The sequence below is a fragment of the Syngnathoides biaculeatus genome, chromosome 5, assembly GCF_019802595.1.
Source record: "Syngnathoides biaculeatus isolate LvHL_M chromosome 5, ASM1980259v1, whole genome shotgun sequence".
Taxonomy (NCBI): Eukaryota; Metazoa; Chordata; class Actinopteri; order Syngnathiformes; family Syngnathidae; genus Syngnathoides; species Syngnathoides biaculeatus.
The window spans coordinates 34,587,445-34,600,378 of record NC_084644.1 but is presented as its reverse complement, the minus strand read 5'-3'; the positions used below and the strand labels follow the sequence as shown (position 1 = coordinate 34,600,378).

The 12,934-nt window shown below is 44.3% G+C and overlaps 1 protein-coding gene and 1 long non-coding RNA gene across 13 annotated transcripts in view; one reads left to right on the top strand and one right to left on the bottom strand.

The window, feature by feature from the left end:
- Nucleotides 1-622: 622 nt before the first annotated feature.
- The window catches only part of ano10a (anoctamin 10a), a 127,762-nt gene continuing 115,450 nt past the window's right edge, over nucleotides 623-12,934 (top strand). For 4 of the 12 annotated variants that reach the window (XR_009795107.1, XM_061820624.1, XM_061820620.1 and 1 more), the window contains exon 1: nucleotides 627-1,210. The gene's annotated coding sequence lies outside the window, so the exon portion shown is untranslated. Of the gene's footprint in view, nucleotides 1,314-12,934 lie in introns of all 12 variants that reach the window. The other 8 variants (XM_061820619.1, XM_061820625.1, XM_061820615.1 and 5 more) reach the window with 8 other exon arrangements.
- Nucleotides 8,939-12,196, bottom strand: LOC133501130 (uncharacterized). Its single transcript, XR_009795108.1, has 2 exons — nucleotides 12,072-12,196; nucleotides 8,939-9,734 (listed from the first exon to the last, which is right to left on the bottom strand). It is a non-coding gene; the product is annotated as an uncharacterized LOC133501130 (long non-coding RNA).

Sequence of the window (12,934 nt, the reverse complement as noted above, 5' to 3'; positions counted from 1 at the left end):
TTTCTAAGTGCATAGGCCAGAGGTGTCAATTTTATTTTGGCCTTGAGTCACATAGCAGGTGCGGATTTCCTCAGTGTGTTGTAATGAATATGCTCACATGATTTTAGACTTGTATACCCACAATGATTTGGTCTACGCCCTGATTTGAAACGTAAAATTATTATTTAATAGTGAGCAAAAAGGCTTCTCCCGTGCCTGCGTGGGTTTCCTCCGGGCACTCCGGTTCCCTCCCAGTTTCCAAAAACATACAACATTAATTGGACACTCTAAATTGCCCCAAGGTGTGATTGTGAGTGGCTGTTTTTCTCAATGTGCTCTGCGATTGGCTGGCAACCAGTTCAGCTGTACCCTGCCTCCTGCCCGTTGACAGCTAGGATAGGCTCCATCACTCCCCGCGATCCTCGTGAGGATAAGTGCCATAGAAAATGGATGGATGGGTGGATTGATAAAAATGCTTGCAACTTTGCAGCATTACTAAAAGTGAAATATAGATTGCAAATTTGAAACAGGATTTACCAAAATAAAGTGGGCTCATGTGATTTCCTTTGCTAGTGTTTGATCATGAAATGACGCTAACCTGGTTTTGGATTACAGGACTCCGTACACCAGATTACGGAAGCCGGCATCCACTGTAGAAAATGAAACAAGCCTTAGAACCTGAAGCTAAGACCTGATCGAAAACATCTACCAAGGTTTTATCATCTCTCTGGCATCGGACTGGAATAAGGGCACTATATTTAGAATGACCTCTTTGTCTACTTGCTTCCATCTTCTATTCTCCTGACCCACTTTGATTGGTGACATTCATTCTGCACTGCTTGCCCATGTAACGATTTACCCTAACTTCCAGAGACTATTTTTTTTTGTTTTGTTTGGATAGCACATTCTTTGGCATCGGAAAAAGCAAGCCTAATTTGATGTTGGTTGAGAAATTATCTGGTTACGACTTCTTTTCAATGTCCATGCATTGCGTTTGAGTGGAACGTTGACCTTACCAAAATGGCCGACAAATACTCATGTCAAACCTGGGCTAGAGTTCTAGCCATCCGTGGTTTGGTGAAGGATATTAGTCACGTGAAACCAGCGTCTAGAATTACAGAAATGACGTTTGTAGTTGAGACTGCTTTGCGAAAGGCGTTTATCCCCTTTTTCTTCGACTGAACGATTTTCTCGCAGAGGAGCTTTCCGGAAGTACCCATTCGTTAACACGGTAAGGGCCCAGGGACATTTAAAGGAAGAATGTGGTTCTGAGTTCTTAGACATTTGTCGGTGTCCGAGTAGACTTAGTCAAATTTGACTAAACACGTCGCAAGGTGCGTATGAAGTGTATAATTTCAAAGAGTACTTGATTAGAAACAGTATGATCATTCAGGCTTTTTCAATTTTTTTTTAAATGGTCCAAATAATGTATTTTAGGTACCAAATCATTCCTTGGGCTGTGCGAAAGGGAAAAATGACACTTTTTTTTGATTACCAATTAATATTGTTGGTCTAAATGCTCAAAAGAACAAGACAACCTCATGCGAAAAATTATAATTATTTTTTGCAAAACCATTCAAAAATTAGACCTAGCTTGTTTAATGCTATAAAGTGAGTATTCCGTAGTTCACACTAGGCATTATAGTAATATGTCGCCAACGAGCATCAAGCCACCTTCAAAAAGTCTGCCAGTAAGACGGACGTCAATGCAACCAGCAACGTTAATTTGAATTAATCTTGAAATGTTGTAAAAAAAAAAAAAAAAAAAAAAAGGTTGGGATCTTATTAAAAAAAGTGAATGGAATTGACTTTTATAGTGTTTTTATTTATACAACTACTTCATGAAGTCTCACATTGACGCCCACATTTTTGCCACCATTGAAGGACCTCCCAGGCTGTTCACCATGCGGACAGTCGTAGCAGGGATTTAAATGTGCTCGACCTGCTCTGGCACAGCCATGCAAAAATAATACCATTAATATTGGAAAGGCGGCATGGTGGGGCAGCTTTCGAGTGTTGGCCTTGCAGTTCTGAGGATCGAGGTTCAAATCCCGGCCCACCTGTGTGGAGTTTGCATGCCTGCGTGGGATTTTCTCTGGGCACTTCGATTCCTTCCATATCCCAAAGATATGCATTAATTGGAGACTCTAAATTGCCCCTAGGTGTGATTATTAGTACAAGTGTTGTCTGTCTCCATGTACCCTGCGAGTGCCTGGCAACCAGTTCAGGGTGTACTCTTAGACCACCTCAGGTCTACAACTATAGAGCTCCCATCCAAATCTGATGTTGCATTTCAAAATAAAGGCACCTAATCTTTGTATAGTTCACTGTCATTCACGTCTTATTCTTTTCCTTTCGGCTTGTCCCGTTAGGGGTCGCCACAGCGTGTCATCTTTTGCCATCTTAGCCTATCTCCTGCATCTTCCTCTCTAACCCCAACTGCCCTCATGTCTTCCCTCACCACATCCATAAACCTTCTCTTTGGTCTTCCTCTCTCTCTTTTGCCTGGGAGCTCCATCCTCAGCATCCTTCTACCAATATACTCACTCTCTCGCCTCTGAACATGTCCAAACCATCGAAGTCTGCTCTCTCGAATCTTGTCTCCAAAACATCCAGCTTTGGCTGTCCCTCTAATGAGCTCATTTCTAATCCTATCCAACCTGGTCACTCCGAGCGAGAACCTCAACATCTTCATTTCTGCCACCTCCAGTTCAGCTTCCTGTTGTTTCTTCAGGGCCACCGTCTCTAATCCGTACATCATGGCCGGCCTCACCACTGTTTTGTAAACTTTGCCCTTCATCCTAGCAGAGACTCTTCTGTCACATAACACACCAGACACCTTTCGCCAGCTGTTCCAACCTGCTTGGACCTGTTTCTTCACTTCCTTACCACACTCACCATTGCTCTGGATTGTTGACCCGAAATATTTGAAGTCGTCCACCCTCGCTATCTCTTCTCCCTGTAGCCTCACTCTTCCCCCTCCACTTTTCTCATTCACGCACATATATTGTGTTTTACTTTGGCTAATCTTCATTCCTCTCCTTTCCAGTGCATGTCTCCATCTTTCTAATTGTTCCTCTGTATACTCCCTGCTTTCACTGCATATTACAATATCTGCGAACATCATGGTCCAAGGGGATTCCAGTCTAACCTCATCTGTCAGCCTATCCATTACCACTACAAACAGGAAGGGGCTCAGAGCTGATCCCTGATGCAGTCCCACCTCCACCTTAAATTCCTCTGTCACACCTAAGGCACACCTCACCATTGTTCAGCTGCCATCATACATGTCCTGTACTATTTTAACATACTTCTCTGCCACACCAGACTTACGCATGCAGTACCGCAGTTCCTCTCTTGGTACTCTGTCATAGGCTTTCTCAAGATCCACAAAGACACAATGTAGCTCCTTCTGACCTTCTCTGTACTTTTCCACGAGCATCCTCAAGGAAAATAATGCATCTGTGGTACTCTTTCTAGGCATGAAACCATACTGTTGCTCGCAGATACTTACTTCTGTCCTGAGTCTAGCCTCCACTACTCTTTCCCATAACTTCATTGTGTGGCTCATCAACTTTACTCCCCCATAGTTCCCACAGCTCGGAACGTCGCATTTGTTCTTAAAAATGGGAACTAGAAAACTTTTCCTCCGTTCTTCAGGCATCTTTTCGCTAGTATTCTGTTGAATAAATTGGTCAAAAACTCCACAGCCATCTCTCCAAATTGCTTCCATACCTCTACCGGTATGTCATCAGGACCAACTGCCTTTCCATTTTTCATCCTTTGTAGTGCATTTCTGATTTCCCCCTTCGTAATTATTGCCACTTCCTGGTCCTTCACACTTGCTTCTTCAACTCTTCCTTCTCTCATTTTCTTCATTCATCAACTTCTCAAAGTATTCTTTCCATCTATTTAGCACACTACTGGCACCAGTCAACACATTTCCATCTTTATCCTTAATCACCCTTACCTGCTGCACATCCTTCCCATCTCTATCCCTCTGTCTGGCCAACCTGTAGAGATCCTTTTCTCCTTCTTTTGTGTCCAACCTGGTGTACATGTCTTCATTTGGCTCTTGTTTCGCCTTTTCCACCTCTACCTTTGCCCTACGTCGCATCTCGATGTACTCCTTTCGTCTCTCCTCAGTCCTCTCAGTATCCCACTTCTTCTTCGCTAATCTCTTTCCTTGTATGACTCCTTGTATTTTGGGGTTCCACCACCAAGTCTCCTTCTCCCCTTTCCTACCAAAAGACACACCAAGTACTCTCCTGCTTGTGTCTCTGATTACCTTGGCTGTCGTTGCCCAGTCTTCCGGGAGCTTCTGCTGTCCATCGAGAGCCTGTCTTACCTCTTTCCGAAAGGCCGCACAACATTCTTCCTTTCTCAGCTTCCACCACATGGTTCTCTGCTCTACCTTTTGTCTTCTTAATCTTCCTACCCACCACCAGAGTCATCCTACACACTACCATCCTATGCTGTCGAGCTACACTCTCCCCTACCACTACTTTACAGTCAGTAACCTCCTTCAGATTACATCGTCTGCACAAAATATAATCCACCTGCGTGCTTCTACCTCCGCTCTTGTAGGTCACTATATGTTCCTCCCTCTTCTGGAAATAAGTGTTCACTACAGCCATCTCCATCCTTTTTGCAAAGTCCACCACCATCTGTCCCTCAAAGTTCCTTTCCTGGATGCCGTTCTCACTTCTTCATCGCCTCTGTTTCCTTTACCAATATGTCCATTACAATCTGCTCCAATCACAACTCTCTCACTGTCTGGGATGCTCAGAACTACTTCATCTAGTTCCTTCCAGAATTTCTCTTTCAACTCTAGGTCACATCATACTTGTGGGGCATAGCCGCTAACCACATTATACATAACACCCTCAATTTCAAATTTTAGTCTCATCACTAGATCTGATACTCTTTTCACCTCCAAGACATTCTTAGCCAGCTCTTCCTTTAAAATAACCCCTACTCCATTTCTCTTCCCATCTACTCCGTGGTAGAATAATTTAAACCCTGCTCCTAGACTTATAGCCTTACTACCTTTCCACCTGCTCTCTCGGATGCACATATATCAACCTTTCTCCTAATCATCATGTCAACGTACTCCTGAGCTTTTCCTGTCATAGTCCCAACATTCAAAGAGCCTAAACTCAGTTGTAGGCTCTGTGCATTTCTCTTTTTCTTATGACGATGGATCCGGTTTCTTCCTCTTCTTTGTCTTCAACCCACAGTAGCTGAATTTCCACTGACGCCCTGCAGGTTAGCATTGCTGGGGGCGGGCGTTGTTAACCCGGGCCACGACCGATCCGGTATGGGATTCTGTCATCCACGTCGATTTTAAAAATTAATTTATAAAAATCTCAGATATCGAAATACCGATCAAGTTCTGGGGACAACTAGACCACCCTAGGTATTCAATAAAACAGGTGCCATCCAAATCTGATGTGGCGTTTCAAAATATAACGTACCTGAAATCACACGCTTAAAATTTTCATCCATCTATTCATTTTCTGAGCCGCTTATCCTCACAATGGAGTGCTGGAGCCATCCCAGCTACTATTGGGCAGGAGGTGGTGTACACCCTGAACTGATTGCCAGCACATCGCAGGGCACATAGAGACTAACAACAGTCACACTCACATTTACACTAATGGGCAATTTGGAGTCTCCAATTAATGTATGTTTTTAGAATATGGGAGGAAACCTGAGTGCCTGGAGAAAACCCAGGCAAATGAGGGGCTGCTGACTTGACTGCTACTTCCTTTGCTGCTAAAAGCACCATTATCTTCTTTTGGGCTCCTGGCAAAGAAAATCCAGGGAAAATAAAGCAAAAAAAATCTCAAGACCCATGCGTGAATGTGCGTGTCCACACTATGACCATGGACGCCATGACATTGACTGACTGCTTGACTCGAAGTGGGTAGCGGCTTATCTTTGCACTGCCCCATGTGCACTTGTCATAGCTCGGCTTGACTCTGCTACCTGTTCAATATAGATTCATCTTTGCCCAGGTGTTTAGATGAGAATTATTTTTTTTGAAAACGGAGGCATTTTTTCTGCAGATGTTTTTTTTTTGGGGGTTCAAATACCAATTTGTACAACCACCGAGATGTTCAAACTCTGAGGTTCCACTGTACTCTCTTCTGTCAAATTAATGTTACCAACTGTCATTGTCAATACATGTATATATTTTGTCATTATCTACCCTAAAAACACTTGAACATATTTTTCACCAACAAATTTCATTGGCGAACATCAACCAATAAGTATCAACAGCAAGCATCACAAAAAATGTAACCAAACCTTCGTAAACACACACACACACACACACACACACACACCACACACACACACACACCCACACACACACACACAAGAAAATGTCTCAAAACAAAATGGAATTGAAAATACCTTTGTCACTCTCAGAGGTTCAATGAATATGAGTTTGGCATCTCACAATTGTGTTGATATAAAACAGTTATTAAAGAGACACACAGAACAGTTATTCACATTTGGGAGAATTGCCACATGATGTGATAGCTGGGATAAGCTCCAGCACTCACGCGACCTGTGTGAGGATAAATTGTTCCGATAACGGATGGCTGAATATGGATATCAGTCAGGATAAACAAAATTATTTAATGTTGTTAAAGGGCACAGTAATGTGGGACATAATTCTTTGAGAACTTAAGTTATTTTCTTCAAGGTCATATGTTTACATCCATTTCCTTAGTATCGAGTAGCATGTTCTTTTAACATGACCTCAGTCAAACATTTTGGGTAACCTTCACAAGGCTTTGACAGTACACTGCTGGAATCCTGGCCCAAAACTCCTGACAAAACTGGTGTAACAGAGTTAGGCTTGTCGGTTGCTTTGCTTGCACATGCCTTTTCAGATCTGCTCACAAATTTTCAATGGGATTCTGATCAGCGATTAGAGCATTGGTTTAGTAAACCAGGGGTCATGAGTTCGTATCTCTCTTGGGCCTCTACTCCCCAAGAGGGGTTGCGTCTGGAAGGGCATCCGGCATAAAAATTGTGCTAAAGAAATATGAGCGTTTATCTGAGACAGGGGTGTTCAATGCGTCAAGTCAACCACGATGGCGTGTCAAGGAGAGAAAAAAAAAGACATCTGCCGTATTTTTTTTATCATTTTCATACAGAATGGGAGGCGTACAACTTTTTCATGATGTCATTTTCGAAGTGCGTTTGCCTCATCTGCCAGTGTAGTGAAATATGGAGCGGCATTTGTGAACTGTTTATGGAAAATACGACACTGACATTCCACCAAAAAGCAGTTTTGCACTTTTGTTGTGGGTAGATCTTTGTGATTTGGTCATTCTGTTTCATCATTGGCCATTCTTTAAAAAAATAGAAAAAAAAAACGTGCCCCTGTTCAATCGCGAGAGGCTGGGTGCTTGAAAAGTAGATCTTGGGGTAAAAAAATGTGGGCACCCCTGATCTGAAATGTTATGCTGTGGTGGACCCTGAACGGGACAAGCCGAAAGTTACTTACGACTTCCTTTACTCACAGACAATTGACTTTATCCTCAAGCCACTTTTTAAACATTTTAGTAGTATGCTTAGTGTCATTGTCCAATTGAGATTCGTTTGCGCGTAAGTTTTAGCTTTCTGGCTGATGTCTTGAGATGTTGCCTGAATATCTCCATGTAATGATTTTTTTTCTTCACGATCCTGTCTATTTTAAGAAGAGCTCTAGTTCCTGCTGCAGGAAAACAGCCCTACAATATAATACTGCCACCTTCATGCTTCAGAGTTTGTATGATGTTCTCAGGTGTAAGAGCTTTATCCTCCAGATATAACATTGATCATTATGGCCTAACGGCTCCACTTTGGTTTCATCAGAACTTCCAAAAACTGTCTTCTGTCTTCTTTTATGTTTCTCTAATATGGCTTCATTGAGTGAGTGGCCTTTCAGCCCATGTCTGTGCAGGACTTGTTTCACTGACATTTTCTTACCAGATTCATCCAGCAAGATCATTAGTATTTGTTCTGGGGTTGATACACACATTTCAGACAAGAACGGGTTCATCTCTGAGGCACAGCCTGTCTCCTTCCTGAGTGGAAGCCAGAATGCGTATACTTGCGTATAATTGTTTTAACAGATGAAAATGCCACCTTTCAAACATCTGGAAGTTGCACACAAGGATGACCCAGACTCCACGATTCCTTACCAAATGTTCTGGCCTAATTTCTTTTGATTTTTCAAGATTTCAAACAAGGAAGCAAATTGTTTGAGGTTTGGCCTAAAATGCATCCCCAGGTGTGCCGTCAATTACTCTGTTTTCAGTTAACCCATCAGGAGCTTCCAAAGCCATGAACACATCATCTGGGCCTCCCCATGTTCTTTCAAGACATTACTTTTTGTGTGTGTAAACGTTTGACTTCAAAGAAAATATAAAAATAAAATAATTCTCACTTCCAGAACCCGAGTGGTGTTCTGTGACTGAACTTCTGTGCTCATCGCGAATTGTCCATAAAGAATACCATGTTCAGGCATAAGGGTGTCCGCGTGGACTTGCCACCAGGACACCTGAGGTCGCAGTTCGATGCCACATTGAAGAGCCTATGTCTTTCGGCTGGCCTGCAAACACCTCGGGATCCCTCTGGAAGAGCTGGAAGAAGTGGCTGGGACAAGGGAAGTCTGGGTATCCCTGCTGAAGCTACTTCCCCCACGACCCAACCCGAAGAAGCAGTAGAAGATGGATGGTGAGAGAGGAAAAAATGCATTGTTTATGCACAGTGTATGTAAACACCTGACTTCTACTGTGCATGTGTGTATGTATAAATAGTGAAGAAAATAAGTATTTGAACACCCTGCTATATTGCAAGGTCTCCCACTTAGAAATCATGGAGGGGTCTGAAATATTAATCGTAGCTGGATGTCCACTGTGAGAGAGATAATCTAAAAAGAAAAATCCAGAAATCATAAAGTATAATTTTTTAATGATTGAGGTCGTTAGCTGGATAAAGACACCTCTCATCCACTGGGGTAAACCCCAACGTACAGGCCCCAAGCCAGGCGGCAATAAGTATACCCACACCTGCTCGGTGTCTCACACCATGGGCAAGTCCAGAGTGGAACAGAGTCCAACCCTTCTCAAGAGTAGTGCTGCCAGAGCCCAAGCGGCATGTAGAGGTGAGTCAAACTACATTTCGTCGGAACTTCTCGACCTCATGCACCAACTCGGGCTCCTTCCCTGCCAAAGAGGTGACGTGACGTTCCATGTCTCTAGAGCTAGCTTCTGTAGCCGGTGATTAGATCGCCAAGGTCCCCGCCTTTGGCCACAGCCCAAGTCACATCGCACCTGACCCCTTTGGCTCCTCTCACAGGTGGTTAGACCATGGGAAGGGGGACCCATGTTTCCCTTTCCCTTTCAAGCTGTGGTTGGCTGAGCCCCATGGATGCAGGCGTGGCCACCAGGCGCTTGCCTTTGAGCCCCACCTCCGGGCCTGGCTCCATAGGGGGGAACCCGGTGACCTGCATCCGAGCAAGAGAAACCAATATCCAACTTTTGTACTCGTGATAGCGGTTTTGGAGTCATACTTTGTCTGGTCCCTCACCTTTTTGCCATGGTTGACCCAACCAGGGTTATGAAGCCCCAGACATGTTAGCTCCTAGGATCATCGGGACACACAAACCCCTCCACCACAATAAGGTGACTGCTCGAGGAGGCGTGACATTGTGCTCTGCATTGAAAGCAGGGACCAGGTGGAGGCATGCACTGGAAAGGAGAGGACTGAAGATTAGCCAAGATAAGATGTGTATGAATGAGAGAGATGAAGGGGGAACGGAGAAGAGGTACAGTCAGAATGGATAACGTGGATTGATGACTTCGAATAGTTGGGGCAAACAATCCAGAGCATTGGTGAGTGTGTAAGAAAGTGAAGAAACTGGTCCAAGCAGGTTGGAACAATTGGTGTACGGTGTCAGGTGTGTTCTGTGACAGAAGAGTCTCTGCTAAAATGAAGAGCAAAGTTTATAAAACAGCCCAACAATCATCATCATCATCATAAATAAACAGTTGGTGAACATCGTTGCTCATTTCTGAACCCATCATGTGCGGGTACACAGCAGCCCAACCAAGTGTATATCTACATATTCTTGGTACTGGAGTCGCGAAACATGTAAGGAGAAAGGCAATGGTTGATGTCGAGATAAACACACAGCCTCCACTGACAGTGGAAGCCGTGATTAGAGAAGTAACCCTCGCTGGTGATTGGGACAGTCAAGCACCCCATGGCATATAAGGGCAAACACAGAAGAGATTCTTCATCTCTGCTGGTGACAGTGCAGAGTCCTTGTCCATTTAAAGTCAGGCCATTGTCCTGCACTCCATCGCTCGTATTTTTCCAAACAACAGTCTTTACATCTTCATCACCATGCAAGTCAGATTGCACACCCTCTCCAGATCTTGGCTGAGTTGCTTGAATAGCTGCAGTTATCTCAGCAACACCTCGTGTTCACGTCTGGCCAGGGTGTCCTCATCCTTCTTAGGCATGAGCAGCAGCTGGTTGAAGTTAGCTTTGTGCTTCAGCTTCTAGTACTGGTACAGGAAGTCAACTGTCTTGGGTGTCATCTTGAGGTGACGGCCCACTTCCTCAGCGTCCACAAACTGAAGACCACCTCCATCTCTTGCAATTTCATCTTGCTGACATTGACACGCTTTTCCTGCAGGTCACATTTACAAACAAGACACAAGGACGACGAGGCGAAAGGGATGAGCCCGAGGGCAGCCATCTCCTCGTCATTGTCCCTTCCAACCTTTCCTCTCAATTTGCCCATCTTGCTCCCGACACTTTCCTCATTTTCAACTTCAGTGGTGGAGTCCTGCTCCACAGAGTCACTGCCTTTAAGGCCCGAGTGCTTGGGCCAGTAGTACGTGACCTTGACTTTGTCGTTCTGAGTGATGATGGTCTCTCCAGGCTGGAGTGGAGGCTGTTGCTGGGAGTGTGTGACACATTTGGTGACGCGCTCCATCTTCTCCAGGTTACCATTGCTCATCTTTGGGATCCACAAGGCACAGCTGACATGGACCCACTTGGTTCCACTGCAGGTGGGCTTCATAGCATCGCCCGTTTTCGGGCACAACCTGCACTTTGCCAGGATACCTGGTGGACGCAGATATTGCACTTGTTGCTGAACACAATCTCGTTGTCGTCCTCTCCGTTGGGGAACTGGCACGTCGCACACCACATTATCGTTGTACTCGATACCAAGGCCCTACTGTGTCTCGGTAGTGTGTGTCATGTTGTTATGACAACGGTGCTCAGCACTCTATGGCGAATTCATCCAGTGGAAGAAGGGAAACCTTGCAAACTCCGCTTCGATGACCTACAGCCAGGTGACATCTTCCTCGTTGAGGTCATAGTGACACACGCCCTCCGCCAAAGTCCTGATGTCCACATAACTGAGGACCAGGGTGGCAGATGTGCGGATCAGCTTCTTGGGCCTGATCAACATGACATCCTTGCTTTTGTCAGTTAGCACGACGGGGTCCGGGATGGACTGCGGGCTAATGGGCACGTGGATACCCTTTTTCTCGCTTATGCTACTATGGATCGGCCAGGACGTAGTAATCCTCTGCGTTGCACCTTCATGGTGGTGATCCGGTCCGTCCTGAAGACCTCAGATGGTTTTTCTCTGCATCCTCTCCTGGCCTGGCATGAAGTCTGGGACCAGTAGGTGGAATTGCTGGCATTGTCGGACTCGCCGCTGCTGCACACTTCTTTTCATGGCGGGGCATCTGAGTAGTTCCAACTTCACCACACTTGTTGATCTCTCATTGGTTGTCCACGGAGGGACACCATATTCACATTAGAGTACCAGGCGTTAGCGTCCATTGGAGAGGTGGGATTGTCCTTGCTCCATGATGATTTATGTCCATAGCTCCAGTGATAAACACGTACAGTCCCAGACTGGCCAGTTCAGAGGAGCCATGGTCCGAACAGCACGAAGGCCAACAGTCCCAATAGTGGCTCTCCTTTACCTAACATGCTCAAGCGCGGATCAGCTGAATTCTTCACCGGTTTGAGACCAGGACAGCCAATTGCTACCTCACCCTTTGTAGCCGGACTTCCACCGCTACTCGTCGTTGAATGAAAAGGGCGCCACAGGCTTGCAGTGGGACAAGTGTATCCATGTGGGACGTTCTGCTTTCAGGACCCAATCACCAATGGACACCAACAGCACCTGTGAAGAAGGCACAGTAGGCGGCAGATCATTTGCTTCTTTTACGGTTTTATTTAGCAGCATCTCTTTCACCCAATCACTTAAAATATTTTCTTATGACTGCTGCACTGGCCGCTCTACCATGGGCAGTCTAATCTAATCTACTAGATATTATTTCAAATGGGAACAATCCTTTATCTGTTGGGGTTATTTTCATATAGTTTTACTAAATGTTGTTTTCCTTATTCAAGACTTCACTGTCCCATTGCTTCATTCCACTAATTCTGCACAATGATTTTTTGTTGTTGTTATTTTTAGATTTGCAGATACTTGACTCTTTTTTTTTTTTTTTTTTTTTTTTTTTTTTTCATTAACAAAATGTGGCAGATTGTTGCCATACAATTTTTCTGGGATGCCATGAGAAGGAATAATATATTTACACAAGAACTTTGCCACAGTAATAGCATCAGCACTTGTACATAGAAAAATAAATTTAATTAATAAATGCATCTTTAAAAAATATAACCACAACTCTCGTTCGGTTTCACCCTAATTTTGAACAATAGCATAAATGTATCAACATTCTTGTGAATACAATTCTCTCATGCATTCTCAGGCTTGTTTTAGTTGGTTGCTCATCATGTCTTGCCTTGTCTGAGAAAGACAGCCATACACAGGTTATATTCTTTTCACAAAGCTGTTTCAAAGCATCTTATTTTCTGCTAAAAGTCTAGTGGAAAAATAGTTGAAATC